The sequence below is a fragment of the Primulina tabacum genome, chromosome 10, assembly GCF_025594145.1.
Source record: "Primulina tabacum isolate GXHZ01 chromosome 10, ASM2559414v2, whole genome shotgun sequence".
Lineage (NCBI taxonomy): Eukaryota > Viridiplantae > Streptophyta > Magnoliopsida > Lamiales > Gesneriaceae > Primulina > Primulina tabacum.
In genome coordinates, this window is record NC_134559.1 from 30,318,160 (window position 1) to 30,339,859 (window position 21,700).

General features: G+C 43.7%; 23 non-coding genes and 4 pseudogenes across 23 annotated transcripts; all 27 read left to right on the top strand.

The window, feature by feature from the left end:
• The first annotated feature begins 430 nt into the window (after nucleotides 1-430).
• On the top strand, nucleotides 431-549 carry LOC142511617 (5S ribosomal RNA; annotated as a pseudogene).
• A 684-nt stretch (nucleotides 550-1,233) lies between these two features.
• Nucleotides 1,234-1,352, top strand: LOC142506279 (5S ribosomal RNA). The gene has a single exon (XR_012804574.1). It is a non-coding gene; the product is annotated as a 5S ribosomal RNA (ribosomal RNA).
• Nucleotides 1,353-2,032: 680 nt separating this feature from the next.
• LOC142517558 (5S ribosomal RNA) lies at nucleotides 2,033-2,151 on the top strand. The gene has a single exon (XR_012813298.1). It is a non-coding gene; the product is annotated as a 5S ribosomal RNA (ribosomal RNA).
• A 685-nt stretch (nucleotides 2,152-2,836) lies between these two features.
• LOC142507353 (5S ribosomal RNA) lies at nucleotides 2,837-2,955 on the top strand. The gene has a single exon (XR_012805613.1). It is a non-coding gene; the product is annotated as a 5S ribosomal RNA (ribosomal RNA).
• An 886-nt stretch (nucleotides 2,956-3,841) lies between these two features.
• LOC142513590 (5S ribosomal RNA) lies at nucleotides 3,842-3,960 on the top strand. Its single transcript, XR_012809529.1, has one exon. It is a non-coding gene; the product is annotated as a 5S ribosomal RNA (ribosomal RNA).
• A 683-nt stretch (nucleotides 3,961-4,643) lies between these two features.
• Nucleotides 4,644-4,761, top strand: LOC142514485 (5S ribosomal RNA). The gene has a single exon (XR_012810375.1). It is a non-coding gene; the product is annotated as a 5S ribosomal RNA (ribosomal RNA).
• A 680-nt stretch (nucleotides 4,762-5,441) lies between these two features.
• Nucleotides 5,442-5,560, top strand: LOC142515407 (5S ribosomal RNA). The gene has a single exon (XR_012811254.1). It is a non-coding gene; the product is annotated as a 5S ribosomal RNA (ribosomal RNA).
• A 677-nt stretch (nucleotides 5,561-6,237) lies between these two features.
• LOC142506556 (5S ribosomal RNA) lies at nucleotides 6,238-6,356 on the top strand. Its single transcript, XR_012804845.1, has one exon. It is a non-coding gene; the product is annotated as a 5S ribosomal RNA (ribosomal RNA).
• Nucleotides 6,357-7,037: 681 nt separating this feature from the next.
• LOC142513783 (5S ribosomal RNA) lies at nucleotides 7,038-7,156 on the top strand. Its single transcript, XR_012809711.1, has one exon. It is a non-coding gene; the product is annotated as a 5S ribosomal RNA (ribosomal RNA).
• A 683-nt stretch (nucleotides 7,157-7,839) lies between these two features.
• On the top strand, nucleotides 7,840-7,958 carry LOC142515876 (5S ribosomal RNA). Its single transcript, XR_012811696.1, has one exon. It is a non-coding gene; the product is annotated as a 5S ribosomal RNA (ribosomal RNA).
• A 681-nt stretch (nucleotides 7,959-8,639) lies between these two features.
• On the top strand, nucleotides 8,640-8,758 carry LOC142513799 (5S ribosomal RNA). The gene has a single exon (XR_012809726.1). It is a non-coding gene; the product is annotated as a 5S ribosomal RNA (ribosomal RNA).
• A 680-nt stretch (nucleotides 8,759-9,438) lies between these two features.
• On the top strand, nucleotides 9,439-9,557 carry LOC142514612 (5S ribosomal RNA). The gene has a single exon (XR_012810500.1). It is a non-coding gene; the product is annotated as a 5S ribosomal RNA (ribosomal RNA).
• A 681-nt stretch (nucleotides 9,558-10,238) lies between these two features.
• LOC142515945 (5S ribosomal RNA) lies at nucleotides 10,239-10,357 on the top strand. The gene has a single exon (XR_012811765.1). It is a non-coding gene; the product is annotated as a 5S ribosomal RNA (ribosomal RNA).
• A 680-nt stretch (nucleotides 10,358-11,037) lies between these two features.
• On the top strand, nucleotides 11,038-11,156 carry LOC142516046 (5S ribosomal RNA). Its single transcript, XR_012811861.1, has one exon. It is a non-coding gene; the product is annotated as a 5S ribosomal RNA (ribosomal RNA).
• A 680-nt stretch (nucleotides 11,157-11,836) lies between these two features.
• On the top strand, nucleotides 11,837-11,955 carry LOC142511059 (5S ribosomal RNA; annotated as a pseudogene).
• A 681-nt stretch (nucleotides 11,956-12,636) lies between these two features.
• Nucleotides 12,637-12,755, top strand: LOC142506419 (5S ribosomal RNA). The gene has a single exon (XR_012804713.1). It is a non-coding gene; the product is annotated as a 5S ribosomal RNA (ribosomal RNA).
• A 684-nt stretch (nucleotides 12,756-13,439) lies between these two features.
• On the top strand, nucleotides 13,440-13,559 carry LOC142510474 (5S ribosomal RNA). The gene has a single exon (XR_012808584.1). It is a non-coding gene; the product is annotated as a 5S ribosomal RNA (ribosomal RNA).
• Nucleotides 13,560-14,239: 680 nt separating this feature from the next.
• On the top strand, nucleotides 14,240-14,358 carry LOC142515289 (5S ribosomal RNA). Its single transcript, XR_012811142.1, has one exon. It is a non-coding gene; the product is annotated as a 5S ribosomal RNA (ribosomal RNA).
• Nucleotides 14,359-15,000: 642 nt separating this feature from the next.
• On the top strand, nucleotides 15,001-15,119 carry LOC142507288 (5S ribosomal RNA). The gene has a single exon (XR_012805548.1). It is a non-coding gene; the product is annotated as a 5S ribosomal RNA (ribosomal RNA).
• A 682-nt stretch (nucleotides 15,120-15,801) lies between these two features.
• On the top strand, nucleotides 15,802-15,920 carry LOC142516887 (5S ribosomal RNA). The gene has a single exon (XR_012812657.1). It is a non-coding gene; the product is annotated as a 5S ribosomal RNA (ribosomal RNA).
• A 680-nt stretch (nucleotides 15,921-16,600) lies between these two features.
• Nucleotides 16,601-16,718, top strand: LOC142512091 (5S ribosomal RNA; annotated as a pseudogene).
• A 578-nt stretch (nucleotides 16,719-17,296) lies between these two features.
• On the top strand, nucleotides 17,297-17,415 carry LOC142517277 (5S ribosomal RNA). Its single transcript, XR_012813030.1, has one exon. It is a non-coding gene; the product is annotated as a 5S ribosomal RNA (ribosomal RNA).
• A 681-nt stretch (nucleotides 17,416-18,096) lies between these two features.
• Nucleotides 18,097-18,215, top strand: LOC142511968 (5S ribosomal RNA; annotated as a pseudogene).
• Nucleotides 18,216-18,900: 685 nt separating this feature from the next.
• On the top strand, nucleotides 18,901-19,019 carry LOC142507256 (5S ribosomal RNA). Its single transcript, XR_012805517.1, has one exon. It is a non-coding gene; the product is annotated as a 5S ribosomal RNA (ribosomal RNA).
• Nucleotides 19,020-19,700: 681 nt separating this feature from the next.
• On the top strand, nucleotides 19,701-19,819 carry LOC142516821 (5S ribosomal RNA). The gene has a single exon (XR_012812594.1). It is a non-coding gene; the product is annotated as a 5S ribosomal RNA (ribosomal RNA).
• Nucleotides 19,820-20,499: 680 nt separating this feature from the next.
• LOC142507549 (5S ribosomal RNA) lies at nucleotides 20,500-20,618 on the top strand. Its single transcript, XR_012805804.1, has one exon. It is a non-coding gene; the product is annotated as a 5S ribosomal RNA (ribosomal RNA).
• Nucleotides 20,619-21,302: 684 nt separating this feature from the next.
• On the top strand, nucleotides 21,303-21,421 carry LOC142513608 (5S ribosomal RNA). The gene has a single exon (XR_012809546.1). It is a non-coding gene; the product is annotated as a 5S ribosomal RNA (ribosomal RNA).
• Nucleotides 21,422-21,700: the final 279 nt, after the last annotated feature.

A 21,700-nucleotide genomic window follows, 5' to 3' on the forward strand; every position in this document is an offset into this window, starting at 1 on the left:
CGCTTCTATTAAGCTTTCGTTTCCTCGAGAAATCCGCTTAGGAAGTCCGAAATTCGATTTCGGTTCCATTTTATTAGGCATAATAATTGCTTTACATTCGCTATTTTCTTCTTCTTTTTTTTTCTGTTTTCTGGGAATACTTAGCGATTTTTGTTATCGTGAGCCAGTTCTATGCAGAAGGGTATTACGTAGATTACTCCGGAGACGGTTAACTCATTAAAAACAATTATTTCGTCTGTTTCATCCATAATTTACGTAAACGGTCGTGACACGAGTACTTCCAAGGGAGGTTACCCATCCTAGCTCTGCCATCGCGCCAGAACGCTTAACTTCATGGTTCTGATTGGGCGAGAGCAATGCCTCGTGTTGTCCATCGTCGCTTTCTCCACACGTACACTTGGGATATAAGAATAAACATCCACTCAATGTCGGGAGCGATCATACCAGCACTAATTCACCGGATACCATCAGAACTCCGAAGTTAAGCGTGCTTGGCCGAGAGCAGTGCTAGGATAGGTGACCCCCAGGGAAGTCCTCATGTTGCACCCCTTTTCGTGTTTTTCTATTTTTGATTACTTGTTGACAGACGATTTTCGGCTCAAATATTCTGAATCTCGATCGGGACCAGATAAGACATGTGAAATCAACGTAGGTCGGACACTGCCGGATTTGGACATAATTGTAGCCTAATTTGATTGTAAACGGGCAAACGAACGAGACTCATTACTCCGCAATGAGCTGGCGAGATTTTAGCCGAATTCCTTCTCTAAAACCCTCTAATTTGCGATTTTCCGCTTCTATTAAGCTTCCGTTTCCTCGAAAAATCCGCTTAGGAAGTTCGAAATTCGATTTCGGTTCCACTTTATCGTATCCCAGGTATAATAAAAGTTTTACATTCGCTATTTTCTTCTTCTTATTTTTTTCCTTTTTTTTGGGAACATTTAGCAATTTTTGTTGTCGTGAGCCGGTTCTGTGCGGAAGGGTATGACCCAGATTACTCCGGAGACGGTTAACTCATTAAAAACAATTATTTCGAAATGTTTTATCCATAATTTGCGTAAACGGTCGCGACACGTGGTCTTCACAGGGAGGTCACCCATCCTAGCTCTACCATCGCGCCAGAACGCTTAACTTCATGGTTCTGATTGGGCGAGAGCAGTGCCGCGTGTTGTCCATTGTCGCCCGCTTCACACGTACGCGAGGCATATAAGAATAAAAATCACACTCAATGTGGGGTGCGATCATACCAGCACTAATGCACCGAATCCCATAAGAACTCCAAAGTTAAGCGTGCTAGGGCGAGACCAGTACTAAGATGGGTGACCCCCTGGAAAGTCCTCGTGTTGCACCCCTTTTCGTGTTTTTCTATTTTTGATTACTTGTTGACAGATGATTTTTGACTCAAATAATCTGAATCTCGATCGGGACCAGATAAGACATGTGAAATCAACGTAGCTCGGGCACTGCCGGATTTGGACAAAATTGTAGGCTAATTTGATTGTAAACGGGCAAACGAACGAGACTCATTACTCCGCAATGAGATGGCGATATTTTAGCCGAATTCCTTCTTTAAGACCCTCTAATTTGCGATTTACCGCTTCTGTTAAGCTTTCGTTTTCTCGAGAAATCCGCTTAGGAAGTTCGAAATTCGTTTCCGGTTCCATTTTATCGTATCCCAGGAATAATAATAGCTTTGCATTCGCTATTTCCTTCTTATTTTTTTCCTATTTTCTAGGAACATTTAGAGATTTTTGTTGTCGTGAGCCGGTTCTGTGCAGAAAGGTATGACGCAGATTACTCTGGAGACGGTTAACTCATTAAAAAAATTTATTTCGACTGTTTTAGCCATAATTTACGTAAACCTTCGCGACACAAGGACTTCCCAGGGATGTCACCCATCCTAGCTCTACCATCGCGCCAGAACGCTTAACTTCATGGTTATGATTGGGCGACAGCAGTGCCGCGTGTTGTCCATCGCCCTCCGCTCCACACGTACTCGAGGGATATAAGAATAAACATCCCACTCAATGTCCGGTGTGATCATACCAGCACTAATGCACCGGATCCCATCAGAACTCCGAAGTAAAGCGTGCTTGTGCGAGAACAGTACTAGGATGGGTGACCCCCTAGGAAGTCCTCGTGTTGCACCCCTTTACGTGTTTTTCTATTTTTGATTACTTGTTGACAGACGATTTTCGGCTCAACTCATCTGAATCTCGATCGGGACCTGATAAGACATGTGAAATCAACGTAGCTCGGGCACTGCCGGATTTGGACAAAATTGTAGCCTAATTTGATTGTAAACGGGAAAAAGAACGAGACTGATTACTCCGCAATGAGCTGGCGAGATTTTAGCCGAATTCCTTCTCTAAGACCCTCTAATTAGCGATTTTCCGCATTTGTTAAGCTTCCGTTTCCTCGAGAAATCCGTTTAGGTAGTCCGAGATTCGATTTCGGTTCCATTTTATCGTATCCCAGGCATAATAATAGCTTTACATTCGCTATTATCTTATTCTTATTTTTTTTTTCTATTTTCTGGGAACATTTAACGATTTTTGTTGTCGTGAGCCGGTTCTGTGCGGAAGGTTATGACCCAGATTACTCCGGAGACGGTTAACTCATTAAAAACAATTATTTTTACTATTTTAGCCATAATTTACGTAAACGGTCGCGACACGAGGACTTTCCACAAGGGTCACCCATCCTAACTCGGCCATCGCGCCAGAACGCTTAACTTCATGGTTCTGATTGGGCGAGAGCAGTGCCGCGTGTTGTCCATCGCCTCCCGCTCCACACGTACTCGAGGGATATAAGAATAAACATCCCACTCAATGTCGGGTGCGATCATACCAGCACTAATGCACGGGATCCCATCAGAACTCCGAAGTTAAGCGTGCTTAGGCGAGAGCAGTGCTAGGATGGGTGACCCCCTAAGAAATCCTCGTGTTGTACCCCTTTTCTTGTTTTTCTATTTTTGATTACTTGGTGACAGACGATTTTCGGCTCAAATCATCTGAATCTCGATCGGGACCAGATATGACATGTGAAATCAACGTAGCTCGGGCACTGCCGGATTTGAACAAAATTGTAGGCTAATTTTATGGTAAACGGGCAAACGAACAAGACTCATTACTCCGCAATGAGATGGCGATATTTTAGCCGAATTCCTTCTCTAAGACCTTCTAATTTGCGATATACTGCTTCTGTTAAGCTTTCGTTTCCTCGAGATGTACCCCTTTTCGTATTTTTCTATTTTTGATTACTTGGTGACAGACGATTTTTGCTCAAATCATCTGAATCTCGATCAGGAATAGATAAAACATGTGAAATCAACGTAGCTCGGGCACTGCCAGATTTGGACAAAATTGTAGACTAATTTGATTGTAAACGGGCAAACGAATGAGACTCATTACTTCGCAATGAGCTTGCGAGATTTTAGCCAAATTCCTTCTTTAAGACCCTCTAATTTGCGATTTTCCGCTTCTGTTAAACTTCCGTTTCCTCGAGAAATCCGCTTAGGAAGGCCGAAATTCGATTTCGGTTCCACTTTATCGTATCCCAGGCATAATAAAAGCTTTACATTCCCTATTTTCTTCTTCTTATTTTTTTCCTATTTTCTGGGAACATTTATCGATTTTTGTTGTCGTGAGCCGGTTCTGTGCCGAATGGTATGAACCAGATTACTCCGGAGACGGTTAACGCATTAAAAACAATTATGCCATCGTGCCAGAACGCTTAACTTCATGGTTCTGATTGGACGAGAGCAGTGCCGCGTGTTGTCCATCGCCGCCCGCTCCACACATACTCGAAGGATATAAGAATAAACATCCCACTCAATATCGGGTGCGATCATACCAGCACTAATGCACCGGATCCCATCAGAACTCCGAAGTTAAGCGTGAATGGGCGAGAGCAGTACTAGGATGGGTGACCCCTTGGGAAGTCCTCGTGTTGCACCCCTTTTCGTGTTTTTCTATTTTTGATTACTTATTGACAGACGATTTTCGGCTCAAATCATCTGAATCTCGATCGGGACCTGATAAGACATGTGAAATCAACGTAGCTCGGGCACTGCCGGATTCGGACAAAATTGTAGCCTAATTTGATTGTAAACGGGCAAACGAATGAGACTCATTACTCCGCAATGAGCTTGCGAGATTTTAACCAAATTCCTACTCTAAGACCCTCTAATTTGCGATTTTCCACTTCTGTTAACCTTCCGTTTCCTCGAGAAATCCGCTTAGGAAGTTCGAAATTCGATTTTGGTTCCACTTTATCGCAACCCATGCATAAGAAAAGCTTTACATTCGCTATTTTCTTCTTCTTATTTTTTTCCTATTTTCTGGGAACATTAAGCGATTTTTGTTGTCGTGAGCCGGTTCTGTGCCGAAGTGTATTGCCCAGATTACTCCGGAGACAGTTAACTAATTAAAAAAAATTATGTCGACTGTTTTTTCCATAATTTACGTAAACGGTCACGACCCGAGGACTTCCACGGGAGGTCACCCATCCTAGCTCTGCCATCGCGCCAGAACACTTAACTTCATGGTTCTGATTGGGCGAGAGCAGTGCCGCGTGTTGTCCATCGCCGCCCGTTCCACACGTACTCGAGGGATATAAGAATGAACATTCAACTCAATGTCTGGTGCGATCATACCAGCACTAATGCACCGGATCCCATCAGAACTCCGAAGTTAAGCGTGCTTGGGCGAGAGCAGTACTAGGATGGTTGACCCCTGGGAAGTCCTCGTGTTGCACCCCTTTTCGTGTTTTTCTATTTTTGATTACTTGTTGACATATGATTTTGGCTCAAATCACTTGAATCTCGATCAGGACCAGATAAGACATGTGAAATCAACGTAGCTCGAACATTGCCGGATTTGGACAAAATTGTAGCCTAATTTGATTGTAAACGGGCAAACGAACGAGACTTTTTACTCCGCAATGAGCTGGCGAGATTTTAGCCGAATTTCTTCTCTAAAACCCTCTAATTTGCGATTTTCCGCTTCTGTTAAGCTTTCGTTTTCTCGAGAAATCCGCTTAGGAAGTCCGAAATTGATTCCGGTTCCATTTTATTTTATCCCAGGCATAATAATAGCTTTACATTCGCTATTTTGTTCTTCTTATTTTTTTTCTGTTTTCTGGGAATACTTAGCGATTTTTGTTGTCGTGAGCCGGTTCTATGCAGAAGGGTATTACGTAGATTACTCCGGAGACGTTTAACTCATTAAAAACAATTATTTCGACTGTTTTATCCATAATTTATGTAAACGGTCGTGACACGAGTACTTTCCAGGGAGGTTACCCATCCTAGCTCTCCCATCGCACCAGAACGCTTAACATCATGGTTCTGATTAGGCGAGAGCAGTGCCGCGTGTTGTCCATCGTCGCTTTCTCCACACGTACTCTTTGGATATAAGAATAAACATCCACTCAATGTCGGGTGCGATCATACCAGCACTAATTTACCGGATCCCATCAGAACTCCAAAGTTAAGCGTGCTTGGGCGAGAGTAGTACTAGGATAGGTGACCCCCAGGGAACTCCTCGTGTTGCACCCCTTTTCGTGTTTTTCTATTTTTGATTAATTGTTGACAGAAGATTTTCGGCTCAAATAATCAGAATCTCGATCGGGACCAGATAAGACATGTGAAATCAACGTAGGTCGGACACTGCCGGATTTGGACAAAATTGTAGCCTAATTTGATTGTAAACGGGCAAACGACGAGACTCATTCCTCCGCAATGAGCTGACGAGATTTTAGCCGAATTCCTTCTCTAAGGCCCTCTAATTTGCGATTTTCCGCTTCTGTTAACTTCCGTTTCCTCGAGAAATCCGCTTAGGAAGTTCGAAATTCGATTTCGGTTCCACATTATCGTATCCCAGGCATAATAAAAGCTTTACATTCGCTTTTTTCTTCTTTTTATTTTTTTTCTATTTTCTGGGAACATTTAGCGATTGTTGTCGTGAGCCTGTCTGTGCGGAAGGGTATGATCCAGATTACTCCGGAGACGGGTAACTCATTAAAAACAATTATTTCGAATGTTTTATCCATAATTTATGTAAACGGTCGCGACACGAGGTCTTCCCAGGGAGGTCACTCATCCTAGCTCTGCCATCGCGCCAGAACGCTTAACTTCATGGTTCTGATTGGGCGAGAGCAGTGCCGCGTGTTGTCCATCGCCGCCCGCTCCACACGTACTCGAGGGATATAAGAATAAACATCTTACTCAATGTCGGGTGCGATCATTCTCGCACTAATGCAGCAGATCCCATCAGAACTCCGAAGTTAAGCTTGCTTGGGCGAGAGTAGTACTAGGATGGGTGACCACCTGGGAAATCCTCGTGTTGCACCCTTTTTCGTGTTTTTCTATTTTTGATTACTTGTTGACAAATGATTTTCGGCTCAAATCACTTGAATCTCGATCGGGACCAGATAAGACATGTGAAATCAACGTAGCTCGAACATTGCCGGATTTGGACAAAATTGTAGCCTAATTTGGTTGTAAACGAGCAAACGAACGAGACTTATTACTCCGCAATGAGCTGGCGAGATTTTAGCCGAATTTCTTGTCTAAAACCCTCTAATTTGCGATTTTCCGCTTCTGTTAAGCTTTCGTTTCGTCAAGAAATCCGCTTAGGAAGTCCGAAATTGATTCCGGTTCCATTTTATTTTATCCCAGGCATAATAATAGTTTTACATTCGCTATTTTCCTCTTCTTATTTTTTTCTGTTTTTTTGGAATACTTAGCGATTTTTGTTGTCGTGAGCCGGTTCTGTGCGGAAGGGTATGACGCAGATTATTACAGAGACGGTTAACTCATTAAAAACAATTATTTCGAATGTTTTATCCATAATTTATGTAAACGGTCGCGACACGAGGTCTTCCCAGGGAGGTCACCCATCCTAGCTCTGCCATCGCGCCAGAATGCTTAACTTCATGGTTCTGATTGGGCGAGAGCAGTGCCGCGTGTTGTCCATCTCCGCCCGCTCCACACGTACGCGAGGCATATAAGAATAAAAATCCCACTCAATGTGGGGTGCGATCATACCAGCACTAATGCACCGGATCCCATCAGAACTCCGAAGTTAAGCGTGCTTGGGCGAGACCAGTACTAGGATAGGTGACCCCCAGGGAACTCCTCGTGTTGCACCCCTTTTCGTGTTTTTCTATTTTTGATTACTTGTTGACAGACGATTTTTGGCTCAAATAATCTGAATCTCGATCGGGACCTGATAAAACATGTGAAATCAACGTAGCTCGGGCACTGCCGGATTCGGACAAAATTGTAGCCTAATTTGATTGTAAACGGGCAAACGAACGAGACTCATTACTCCGTAGTGAGCTTGCGAGATTTTAACCAAATTCCTTCTCTAAGACCCTCTAATTTGCGATTTTCCACTTCTGTTAATCTTCCGTTTCCTCGAGAAATCCGCTTAGGAAGTTCGAAATTTGATTTCGGTTCCACTTTATCGCAACCCATGCATAAGAAAAGCTTTACATTCGCTATTTTCTTCTTCTTATTTTTTTCCTATTTTCTGGGAACATTTAGCGATTTTTGTTGTCGTGAGCCGGTTCTGTGCGGAAGGGTATGACGCAGATTACTCCGGAGACGGTTAACTCATTAAAAACAATTATTTCGAATGTTTTATCCATAATTTATGTAAACGGTCGCGACACGAGGTCTTCCCAGGGAGGTCACCCATCCTAGCTCTGCCATCGCGCCAGAATGCTTAACTTCATGGTTCTGATTGGGCGGGAGCAGTGCCGCGTGTTGTCCATCTCTGCCTGCTCCACACGTACGCGAGGCATATAAGAATAAAAATCCCACTCAATGTGGGGTGCGATCATACCAGCACTAATGCACCGGATCCCATCAAAACTCCGAAGTTAAGCGTGCTTGGGCGAGACCAGTACTAGGATAGGTGACCCCCAGGGAACTCCTCGTGTTGCACCCCTTTTCGTGTTTTTCTATTTTTGATTACTTGTTGAGAGACGATTTTCGGCTTAAATAATCTGAATCTCGATCGGGACTAGATAAGACATGTGAAATCAACGTAGGTCGGACACTGCCGGATTTGGACAAAATTGTAGCATAATTCGATTGTAAACGGGCAAACGAACGAGACTCATTGCTCCGCAATGAGCTGGCGAGATTTTAGCCGAATTCCTTCTTTAAGGCCCTCTAATTTGCGATTTTCCGCTTCTGTTAACTTCTGTTTCCTCGAGAAATCCGCTTATGAAGTTCGAAATTCGATTTCGGTTCCATTTTATCGTATCCCAGGCATAATAAAAGCTTTACATTCGCTATTTTCTTCTTCTTATTTTTTTCCTATTTTCTGGGAACATTTAGAGATGTTTGTTGTCGTGAGCCGGTTCTGTGCGGAAGGGTATGACCCAGATTACTCCGGAGACGGTTAACTCATTAAAAACAATTATTTCGAATGTTTTATCCATAATTTATGTAAACGGTCGCGACACGAGGTCTTCCCAGGGAGGTCACCCATCCTAGCTCTGCCATCGCGCCAGAATGTTTAACTTCATGCCTCATTTGGGCGAGAGCAGTGCAGCGTGTTGTCCATCGCCGCCCGCTCCACACGTACGCGAGGCATATAAGTATAAAAATCCCACTCAATGTGGGGTGCGATTATACCAGCACTAATGCACCGGATCCCATCAGAACTCCGAAGTTAAGCGTGCTTGGGCGAGAGCAGTACTAAGATGGGTGACCCCCTGGTAAGTCCTCGTGTTGCACCCTTTTTCGTGTTTTTCTATTTTTGATTACTTGTTGACAGATGATTTTCGGCTCAAATCACTTGAATCTCGATCGGGACCAGATAAGACATATGAAATAAACGTAGCTCGAACATTGCCGGATTTGGACAAAATTGTAGCCTAATTTTGTTGTAAACGGGCAAACGAACGAGACTTATTACTCCGCAATGAGCTGGCGAAATTTTAGCCGAATTTCTTCTCTAAAACCCTCTAATTTGCGATTTTCCGCTTCTGTTAAGCTTTAGTTTCCTCGAGAAATCCGCTTAGGAAGTCCGAAATTGATTCCGGTTCCATTTTATTTTATCCCAGGCATAATAATAGCTTTACATTCGCTATTTTCCTCTTCTTATTTTTTTCTATTTTATGGGAATACTTAGCGATTTTTGTTGTCGTGAGCCGGTTCTGTGCGGAAGGGTATGACGCAGATTACTCCGGAGACGGTTAACTCATTAAAAACAATTATTTCGAATGTTTTATCCATAATTTATGTAAACGGTCGCGACACGAGGCCTTCCCAAGGAGGTCACCCATCCTAGCTCTGCATCGCGCCAGAATGCTTAACTTCATGGTTCTGATTGGGCGGGAGCAGTGCCGCGTGTTGTCCATCTTCGCCCGCTCCACACGTACGTGAGGCATATAAGAATAAAAATCCCACTCAATGTGGGGTGCGATCATACCAGCACTAATGCACCGGATCCCATCAGAACTCTGAAGTTAAGCGTGCTTGGGCGAGACCAGTACTAGGATAGGTGACCTCCAGGGAACTCCTCGTGTTGCACCCCTTTTCGTGTTTTTCTATTTTTGATTACTTGTTGACAGACGATTTTCGGCTCAAATAATCTGAATCTCGATAGGGACAAGATAGGACATGTGAAATCAACGTAGGTCGGACACTGCTGGATTCGGACAAAATTGTAGCCTAATTTGATTGTAAACGGGCAAACGAACGAGACTCATTACCCCGCAATGAGCTGGCGAGATTTTAGCCGAATTCCTTCTCTAAGGCCCTCTAATTTGCGATTTTCCGCTTCTGTTAACTTCCGTTTCCTCGAGAAATCCGCTTAGGAAGTTCGAAATTCGATTTCGGTTCCACTTTATCGTATCCCAGGCATAATAAAAGCTTTACATTCGCTATTTTCTTCTTCTTGTTTTTTTCCTATTTTCTGGGAGCATTTAGAGATGTTTGTTGTCGTGAGCCGGTTCTGTGCGGAAGGGTATGACCCAGATTACTCCGGAGACGGTTAACTCATTAAAAACAATTATTTCGAATGTTTTATCCATAATTTATGTAAACGGTCGCGACACGAGGTCTTCCCAGGGAGGTCACCCATCCTAGCTCTGCCATCGCGCCAGAATTCTTAACTTCATGGCTCATTTGGGCGAGAGCAGTGCCGCGTGTTGTCCATCGCCGCCCGCTCCACACGTACGCGAGGCATATAAGAATAAAAATCCCACTCAATGTGAGGTGCGATCATACCAGCACTAATGCACCGGATCCCATCAGAACTCCGAAGTTAAGCGTGCTTGGGCGAGACCAGTACTAAGATGGGTGACCCCCTGGTAAGTCCTCGTGTTGCTCCCCTTTTCGTGTTTTTCTATTTTTGATTACTTGTTGACAGATGATTTTCGGTTCAAATAATCTGAATCTCGATCGGGACCAGATAAGACATGTGAAATCAACGTAGCTCGGGCACTGCCGGATTTGGACAAAATTGTAGGCTAATTTGATTGTAAACGGGCAAACGAACGAGACTCATTACTCCGCAATGAGATGGCGATATTTTAGCCGAATTCCTTCTCTAAGACCCTCTAATTTGCGATATACTGCTTCTGTTAAGCTTTAGTTTCCTCGAGAGATCCGCTTAGGAAGTTCAAAATTCGATTCCGGTTTTACTTTATCGTATCTCAGGATTAATAAAAGCTTTACATTCGCTATTTCCTTCTTATTTTTTTCCTATTTTCTGGGAACATTTAGAGATTTTTGTTGTCGTGAGCCGGTTCTGGGCAGAAGGATATGACGCAGATTACCCTGCAGACGGTTAACTCATTAAAAACAATTATTTCAACTGTTTTAGCCATAATTTACGTAAACCGTCGCGACACAAGGACTTTCCAGGGATGTCACCCATCCTAGCTCTACCATCGCGCCAGAACGCTTAACTTCTTGGTTCTGATTGGGCGAGAGCAGTGCCGCGTATTTTCCATCGCCGCCCGCTCCACACGTACTCGAGGGATATAAGAATAAACATCCCACTCAATGTCCGGTGCGATCATACCAGAACTAATGAACCGGATCCCATCAGAACTCCGAAGTAAAGCGTGCTTGGGCGAGAGAAGTACTAGGGTGGGTGACCCCCTGGGAAGTCCTCGTGTTGCACCTCTTTTCGTGTTTTTCTATTTTTGAATACTTGTTGACAGACGATTTTCGGCTCAAATCATCTGAATCTCGATTGGGACCAGATAAGACGTGAAATCAACGTCGCTCGGGAACTGCCGGATTTGAAAAAATTGTAGCCTAATTTGATTGTAAACGGGCAAACGAACGAGACTCATTATTCCGCAATGAGCTGGCAAGATTTTAGCTGAATTCCTTCTCTAAGACCCTTTAATTTGCGATTTTCCGCTTCTTTTAAGCTTCTGTTTCCTCGAGAAATCCGCTAAGGAAGTCCGAAATTTGATTCTGGTTCAATTTTATCGTATCTCAGGCATAATAATAGCTTTACATTCGCTATTTTCTTCTTCTTATTTTTTTCCTATTTTCTGGGAACATTTATCGATTTTTGTTGTCGTGAGCCGGTTCTGTGCGGAAGGGTATGACGCAGATTACTCCGGAGACGGTTAACTCATCAAAAACAATTATTTCGACTGTTTTATCCATAATTTATGTAAACAATCACGACACGAGGACTTCCCAGGGAGGTCACCCATCCTAGTTCTGCCTTCACGCCAGAACGCTTAACTTCAAGGTTCTGATTGGGCGAGAGCAGTGCCGCGTGTTGTCCATCGCCGCCCGCTCCACACGTACGCTAGGCATATAAGAATAAAAATCCCACTCAATGTCGGGTGTGATCATACAAGCACTAATGCACCGAATCCCATTAGAACTCCGAAGTTATGCGTGCTTGGGCGAGACCAGTACTAGGATGGGTGACTCCCTGAGAAGTCCTCGTGTTGCTCCTCTTTTCGTGTTTTTCTATTTTTGATTACTTGTTGACAGACGATTTTCGGCTCAAATCATCTGAATCTCGATTGGGACCAGATAAGACATGTGAAATCAACGCAGCTCGGGCACTGCCGGATTTGGACAAAATTGTAACCTAACTTGATTGTAAACGGGCAAAAGAACGAGACTCATTCTACGCAATGAGCTGGCGAGATTTTAGCCGAATTCCTTCTCTAAGACTCTCTAATTTGCGATTTTCCGCTTCTGTTAAGCTTCCGTTTCCTCGAGAAATCCGCTTAGGAAGTCTGAAATTCGATTCTGGTTCCATTTTATCGTATCCCAAGCATAATAATAGCTTTACATTCCCTATTTTCTTCTTCTTATTTTTTTTGTATTTTCTGGGAACATTTGGCGATTTTTGTTGTCGTGAGCCTGTTCTGAGCGGAAGGGTATTACGTAGATTACTTCGTAGACGGTTAACTCATTAAAAACAATTATTTCGACTGTTGTATCCATAATATACATAAACGATCGCGACACAAGGACTTCCCAGGGAGGTCACACATCCTAGCTCTGCCATCGCGCCAGAACGCTTAACTTCATGGTTCTGATTGGGCAAGAGCAGTGCCGCGTGTTGCCCATCGCCGCCCACTCAACACGTAGTCGAGGGATATAAGAATAAACATCCCACTCAATGTCGGTTCTATCATTCCAGCACTAATGCACCGGATCCCATCAGAACTCCGAAGTTAAGCGTGCTTGGGCGAGACCAGTACTAGGATGGGTGACCCCCTGGGAAGTCCTCGTGTTGCACCCCTTTTCGTGTTTTTCTATTTTTGATTACTTGTTGACAGACGATTTTCGGCTCAAATCATCTGAATCTCGATCGAGACCAGATAAGACATGTGAAATGAAAGTAGCTCGGGCACTGCCGGATTTGGACAAAATTGTAGGCCAATTTGATTGTAAATGAGCAAATGGACGAGACTCATTACTACGCAACGAGCTGGCGAGATTTTAGCCGAATTCTTTCTCTATGACCCTCTAATTTGCGATTTTCCGCTTCTGTTAAGATTCCGTTTCCTCGAGAAATCAGCTTAGGAAGTTCGAAATTCGATCCCGGTTCCATTTTATCGTCTCTCTGGCATAATAATAGCTTTACATTTGCTATTTTCTTCTTCTTATTTTTTTTTTCTATTTTCTGGGAACATTTAGTGACTTTTGTTGTCGTAAGCCGGTTCTGTGCGGAAGGGCATAACGTAGATTAATCCGGAGACGGTTAACTCAATAAAAAAAATTTTTTTACTGTTTTAGCCTTAATTTACTTAAACGGTCGCGACACGAAAACTTCCCAGGGAGGTCACCCATCGTAGCCCTGCCATCGCGCCAGAATGCTTAACTTCATGGTTCTGATTAGGCGAGAGCAGTGCCGCGTGTTGTCCATCGCCGCCCGCTCCACATGTACTCGAGGGATATAATAATAAACATCCCACTCAATGTCGGGTGCGATCATACCAGCAGTAATGAACCGGATCCCATCAGAACTCCGAAGTTAAGGGTGCTTGGGCGAGAGCAATACTGGGATGGGTAACCCCCCTGGGAAGTCCTCATGTTGCACCCAATTTCGTGTTTTTCTATTTTTGATTACTTGTTGACAGACGATTTTCGGCTCAAATCTTCTGAATCTCGATCGGGACTAGATGAGACATGTGAAATCAAGTAGCTCGGGCAATGCCGGATTTGGACAAAATTGTTACCTAATTTGATGGTAAACGGGCAAACAAACAAGACTCATTGCTGCGCAATGAGCTGGCGAGATTTTAGCCGAATTTCATCTCTAGGACCCTCTAATTTGCGATTTTCGGCTTTTGTAAAGCTTCCGTTTCCTCGAGAAATCCGCTTAGGAAGTCCGAAATTCGATTCCGGTTTCATTTTATCGTATCTCAGGCATAATAATAGCTTTACATTCGCTATTTTCTTCTTCTTATTTTTTTCTATTTTCTGGGAACATTTAACGATTTTTGTTGTCGTGAACCGGTTCTGTGCGGAAGGGTATGACGCAGATTACTTCGGAGACGGTTAACTCATTAAAAACAATTATTTCGACTGTTTTATCCATAATTTACGTAAACGGTCGCGACACGAGGACTTCCAAGGGAGGTCACCCATCCTAGCTCTGCCATCGCGCCGGAACGCTTAACTTCATGGTTCTGTTGGGCGAGAGCAGTGCCGCGTGTTGTCCATCGCCGCCCGCTCCACACGTACTCGAGGGATATAAGAATAAACATCCCACTCAATATCGGGTGCGATCATACCAGCACTAATGCACCGGATCCCATCAGAACTCAGAAGTTAAGCGTGCTTGGGCGAGAGCAGTACTAGGATGGGTGACCCCATGGGAAGTCCTCGTGTTGCATCAGGAGATTTTTGGCTCAAATCATCTGAATCTCGATCGGGATTAGGTTAGACATGTGAAATCAACGTAGCTCGGGCACTGCCGGATTTAAACAAAATTGTAGCTTAATTTGATTGTAAACGGGCAAACGAACGAATCATTACTCCGCAACGGGGTGGCGAGATTTCAGCCGAATTCCTTCTCTAAAACCCTCTAATTTGCGATTTTCCGCATCTGTTAAGCTTCCGTTTCCTCGAGAAATCCGCTTAGGAAGTTCGAAATTCGATTCCGGTTCCATTTTATCGTATCCCAGGCATAATAATAGCTTTACATTCGCTCTTTTCATTTTCTTATTTTTTTTCTATTTTCTGGGAACATTTAGAGATTTTTGTTGTCGTGAGCCGGTGCTGTGCGGAAGGTTATGACGCATGTTACTCCGGAGACGGTTAACTCATTAAAAAAAATTATTTCCACTGTTGTATACATAACATACGTAAACGGTCGGACACGAGGACTTCCCAGGAAGGTCACCCATCCTAGCTCTGCCATCGCGCCAGAACGCTTAACTTCATGGTTCTGATTGGGCGAGAGCAGTGCCGCGTGTTGTCCATCGCCGTCCGCTCCACACTTACTCGAGGATATAAGAATAAAAATCCCACTCAATGTCAGGTGCGATCATACCAGTACTAATGCACCGGATCCCATCAGAACTCCGAAGTGAAGCGTGGTTGGGCGAGAGTAGTACTAGGATGGGTTACCCCCTGGGAAGTCCACGTTTTACACCCCTTTTCGTGTTTTTTTTTTTTGATTACTTGTTGACAGACGATTTTCGGCTCAAATCATCTGAATTTTGATCGGGGCCAGATAAGACATGTGAAATAAACGTAGCTCGGGCACTGCCGGATTTGGACAAAATTGTAGCCTAATTTGATTGAAAACGGGCAAACGAACGAGATTCATTCCTCCGCAATGAGCTGGCGTGATTTTAGTCGAATTCCTTCTCTAAGACCCTCTAATTTGCGATTTTCCGCTTCTGTTAAGCTTCCGTTTCCTCGAGAAATCCTCTTAGGAAGTCCGAAATTCGATTCCGGTTTCATTTTATCGTATCCCAGGCATAATAATAGCTTTACATTTGCTATTTTCTTCTTCTTATTTTTTTTCTATTTTATGGGAACATTTAACGATTTTTGTTGTCGTGAGCCGGTTCTGTGCGGAAGGGTATGACGCAGATTACTCCGGAGACGGTTAACTCATTAAAAACCATTATTTCGAATGTTTTATCCATAATTTACGTAAACGATCGAGACACGAGGACTTCCCGGGGAGGTCACCAATCCTAGCTCTGCCATCACGCCAGAACACTTAACTTCATGGTTCTTATTGGGCGAGAGCAGTGCCGCGTGTTGTCCATCGTCGCCCGCTCCACACGTACTCGGGGGATATAAGAATAAACATCCCACTCAATGTCGGGCGCGATCATACTAGCACTAATTCACCGGATCCCATCAGAACTCCGAAGTTAAGCGTGCTGGGGCGAGAGCAGTACTATGATGGGTGACCCCATGGGAAGTCCTCGTGTTGCACCATTTTGATGTTTTTCTATTTTTGATTACTTGTTGACAGACGATTTTCGGCTCAAATCATCTGAATCTCGATCGGGATCAGATAAGACATGTGAAATCAACGTAGCTCGGGCACTGCAAGATTTGGACAAAATTGTAGCTTAATTTGATTGTAAACGGGAAAACGAACGAATCATTACTCCGCAACGAGGTGGCGAGATTTTAGCCGTATTCTTTCTCTAAAACCCTCTAATTTGCGATTTTCCGATTCTGTTAAGCTTCCGTTTCCTCAAGAAATCCGCTTAGGAAGTTTGAAATTCGATTCCGGTTCCATTTTATCGTATCCCAGGCATAATAATAGCTTTACATTCGCTATTTTCTTCTTCTTATTTTTTTTTCTGTTTTCTAGAAACATTTAGCGATTTTTAGTGTCGTGAGCCGGTTCTGTGCGGAAGAGTATGACGCAGATTACTTCGGAGATGGTTAACTCATAAAAAACAATTATTTCGACTGTTGTATCCATAATTTACTTAAACGGTCGCGACAGGAGGACTTCCCAGGGAGGTCAACCATCTTAGCTCTGCCATCGCGCCAGAACGCATAACTTCATGGTTCTGATTGGGCGAGAGCAGTGCCGCGTGTTGTCCATCGCCGTCCGCTCCACACGTACTCGAGGATATAAGAATAAAAATCCCACTCAATGTCGGGTGCGATCATACCAGCACTAATGCACCGGATCCCATCAAAACTCTGAAGTTAAGCGTGCTTGGGCGAGAGCAGTACTAGGATGGGTGGCCCCCTGGTAAGTCCTCGTGTGAAATCAACGTAGCTCGGGCATTGCCGGATTTGGACAAAATTGTAGCCCAATTTAATGGTAAACGGGCAAACGAACGAGATTCATTCCTCCGCAATGAGATGGTGTGATTTTAGCCGAATTTCTTCTCTAAGACTCTCTAATTTGCAATTTTCCGCTACTGTTAAGCTTTCGTTTCCTCGAGATATCCGCTTAGGAAGTCCGAAATTTGATTCCGGTTCCTTTTTATCGTATCCAAAGCATAATAATAGCTTTACATTCGCTATTTTCTTCTTCTTATTTTTTTTCTATTTTCTGGGAACATTTAGCAATTTTTGTTGTCGTGAGCCGGTTCTGAGCAGAAGGGTATTACGACGATTACTCCGGAGACGGTTAACTCATTAAAAACAATTATTTCGACTGTTTTATCCATAATGTACGACTGACACGAGGACTTCCCAGGGAGGTCACCCATCCTAGCTCTGCCATCACGCTAGAACGCTAAACTTCAAGGTTCTGATTGGGCGAGAGCAGTGCCGCCTGTTGTCCATCGCCGCCCGCTCCACACGTACTCGAAGGATATAAGAATAAACATCCCACTAAATGTCGGGTGCGATCATACCAGCACTAATGCACCAGATCCCATCAGAACTCCCAAGTAAAGCGTGCTTGGGCGAGCGCAGTACTAGGATGGGTGACTCCCTGGGAAGTCCTCGTGTTGCACCCCTTTTCGTGTTTTTCTATTTTTGATTACTTGTTGACAGACGATTTTCGGCTCAAATCATCTGAATCTCGATCGGGATCAGATAAGACATATGAAATCAACGTAGCTCGGGCGCTGCCGGATCTGGACAAAATTGTAGCCTTATTTGATTGTAAACGGGCAAACGAACGAGACTCATTACTTCGCAATGAGCTGGCGAGATTTTAGCGGAATTCCTTCTCTAAGACTCTCTAATTTGCGATTTTCCGCTTCTGTTAAGATTCCGTTTCTTCGAGAAATTCGCTTAGGAAGTTCAAAATTCGATTTCGGTTCCATTTTATCCTATCCAGGCATAATAACAGCTTTACATTCGCTATTTTATTCTTCTTATTTTTTTTTATTTTCTAGGAACATTTAGCGATTTTTGTTGTCGTGAGCATGTTCTGTGCGGAAGGGTATTACGTAGATTACTCCGGAGACGGTTAACTCACTAAAAACAATTATTTCGACTATTTTATCCATAATTCACGTAAACGGTCGCGACACGAGGACTTCCTAGGGAGGTCACCTATCCTAACTCTACCATCGCGCCAGAACGTTTAACTTCATGGTTCTGATTGGGCGAGAGCAGTGCCGCGTGTTGTCCATCGTCGCCCGCTCCACACGTACTCGGGGGATATAAAAATAAATATCCCACTCAATGTCGGGTGCGATCATACCAGCACTAATGCACCGGATCCCATCAGAATTCCGAAGTTATGCGTGCTTGGTCGAGAGCATTACTATGATGGGTTACCCCCTGGAAAGTCCTCGTGTTAAACCCCTTTTCGTGTTTTTCTATTTTTGATTACTTGTTGACAGACGATTTTCGGCTCAAATAATCTGAATCTCGATCGGGATCAGATAAGACATGTGAAATCAACGTAGCTCGGGCACTGCCGGATATGGACAAAATTGTAGCCTAATTTGTTTGTAAATGGGCAAACGAACGAGACTCATTACTCCGCAACGAGGTGGCGAGATTTTAGCCGAATTCCTTCTCTAAGACCCTCTAATTTGCGATTTTCCACTTCTGTGAAGCTTCCGTTTCCTCTTCAAATCCGGTTAGGAAGTTCGAAATTCGATTCCGGTTCCATTTTATCGTATCCTAGGCATAATAATAGCTTTACATTCGCTATTTTCTTCTTCATATTTTTTTTTCTATTTTCTCGGAACATTTAGCGATTTTTGTTGTCGTGAGCTGGTTCTGTGCTGAAGGGTTTGACGCAGATTACTCCGGAGACGGTTAACTCATTAAAAACAATTATTTCGAATGCTTTTATCCATAATTCACGTAAACGATTGCGACATGAGAACTTTCCAGGGAGGTCACCCATCCTAGCTCTGCCATCGCACCAGAACGCTTAACTTCATGGTTCTAATTGGGCGAGAGCAGTGCCGCGTTTTGTTTATCGCCGTCCGCTCCACACGAACTCGGGGGATATAAGAATAAACATCCCACTCAATGTTGGGTGCAATCATACCAGCCCTAATACACCGAATCCCATCAGAACTCCGAAGTTAAGCGTGCTTAGGCGAGAGCAGTACTAGGATGGGTAACCCCCTGGGAAGTCTTCGTGTTGCACCCCTTTCCGTGTTTTTCTATTTTTGATTACATGTTGACAAACGTTTTTCGGCTCAAATCATCTGAATCTCGATCAAAATAAGATAAGACATGTGAAATCAACGTAGCTCGGGCACTGCCGGATTTGGACAAAATTGTAGCCTAATTTGATTGTAAACGGGCAAACGAACGAGACTCATTACTCCGCAACGAGATGGCGAGATTTTTGCCGAATTCCTTCTCTAAGACCCTCTAATTTGTGATTTTCCGCTTCTGTTAAGATTCTGTTTCCTCGAGAAATCCGTTTAGGAATTTCAAATTCGATTCCGGTTCAATTTTATCGTATCCTAGACATAATAATAGCTTTACATTCGCTATTTTCTTCTTCTTAATTTTTTTTCTATTTTGTGGGAACATTTAGCGATTTTTGTTGTCGTGAGCCGGTTCTGTGCGGAAAGGTATGACGCAGATTACTCCGGAGATGGTTAACTCATTAAAACAATTAATTCGACTATTTTATCCATAATTTCCGTAAACGGTCGCGACACGAGGACTTCCTAGGGAGGTCACTCATCCTAGCTCTACCATCGCTCCAGAACGCTTAACTTCATGGTTCTGATTGGGCGAGAGCAGTGCCGCGTGTTGTCCATCGCCGCCCGCTCCACACGTACTCGTGGATATAAGAATAAAAATCCCACTCAATGTCGGGTGCGATCATACCAGCACTAATGCACCGGATCCAATCCGAACTCTGAAGTGAAGCGTGCTTGGGCGAGAGCAGTACTAGGATGTGTGACCCCTTGGGAAGTCCTCGTGTTGCACCCCTTTTCGTCTTTTTCTATTTTTGATTACTTGTTGACAGACGATTTCGTCTCAAATCATCTGAATCTCGATCGGGACCAGATAAGACTTGTGAAATCAACGTAGCTCGGGCACTGCCGGATTTGTACAAAATTGAATGCTAATTTGATTGTAAACGGGCAAACGAACGAGACTCATTACTCCGCAATGAGCTGGCGAGATTTTAGCGGAATTCCTTCTCTAAGACTCTCTAATTTGCGATTTTCCGCTTCTGTTAAGCTTCCGTTTCCTCGAGAAATCCCCTTAGGAATTCGAAATTCGATATCGGTTCCATTTTATCGTATCCCAGGCATAATAACAGCTTTACATTCGCTATTTTATTCTTCTTATTTTTTTTTCTATTTTCTGGGAACATTTATCGATTTTTATTGTCGTGAGCATGTTTTGTGCGGAAGGGTATTACGTAGATTACTTCGGAAACGGTTAACTCACTAAAAACAATTATTTCGACTGTTTTATCCATAATTCACGTAAACGGTCGCGACACGAGGACTTCCCAGGGAGGTCACCTAGCCTAACTCTACCATCGCGCTAGAACGCTTAAATTCATGGTTCCGATTGGGCGAGAGCAGTGCCGCGTGTTGTCCATCGCCGCCCGCTCCACACGTACTCGAGGGATATAAGAATAAACATTCCATTCTGTAAGGTGCGATCATACCAGCACTAATGCACCAGATCCCATTAGAACTCTGAAGTTAAGTGTGCTTGGGCGAGAGCAGTACTAGGATGGGTGACCCCCTGGGAAGTCATCGTGTAGTACCCTTTTTCGTGTTTTTCAATTTTTGATTACTTGTTGACAGACGATTTTCGGCTCAAATCATCTGAATCTCGATCGGGACCAGATAAGACATGTGAAATCAACGTAGCTCGGGCACTGTCGGATTTGGACAAAATTGTAGGCTAATTTGATTGTAAACTGGCAAACGAACGAGACTCATTACTTCGCAATTAGCTGGCAAGATTTTAGCCGAATTTCTTGTCTAAGACCCTCTAATTTGCGATTTTCCGCTTCTGTTAAGCTTCCGTTTCCTCGAAAAATCCGCTTAGGAAGTTCGAAATTCGATTTCGGTTCCATTTTATCGTATCCCAGGTATAATAATAGCTTTACAATCGCTATTTTTTTCTTCTTAATTTTTTTTCTATTTTGTGGAAATATTTATCGATTTTTGTTGTCGTGAGCCGGTTCTGTGCGAAAGGCTATGACGCGGATTACTCCAGAGACGGTTAACTCATTAAAAACAATTATTTCGACTGTTTTATCCATAATTTACGTAAACGGTCGCGACACGAGGACTTCCCAGGGAGGTCACACATCCTAGCTCTGTTATCGCGCCATAACGATTAACTTCATGGTTCTGATTGGGCGAGAGCAATGCCGCGTGTTGTCCATCGCCGCCCGCTCCACACGTACTCGAGGGATATAAGAATAAACATCCCACTCAATGTCGGGTGCGATCATATCAGCATTAATGCACCGGATCCCATCAGAACTCCGAAGTTAAGCGTGCTTGGGCGAGAGCAGTACTAGGATGGGTGACCCCATGGGAAGTCCTCGAGTTGCACCCCTTTTCATGTCATGTATTTCTATTTTTGATTACTTGTTGAAAGTCGATTTTCGGCTCAAATCTTCCGAATCTCGATCGGGAGCAGATAAGACTTGTGAAATCAACGTAGCTCGGGCATTGCCGGATTTGGATAAAATTGTAGGCTAATTTGATTGTAAACGGGCAAACGAACGAGACTAGTTACTCCGAAAAGAGCTGGCGAGATTTTAGCCGAATTCCTTCTCTAAGACCCTCTAATTTGCGATTTTCCGCTTCTGTTAAGCTTCCTTTTCCTCGAGAA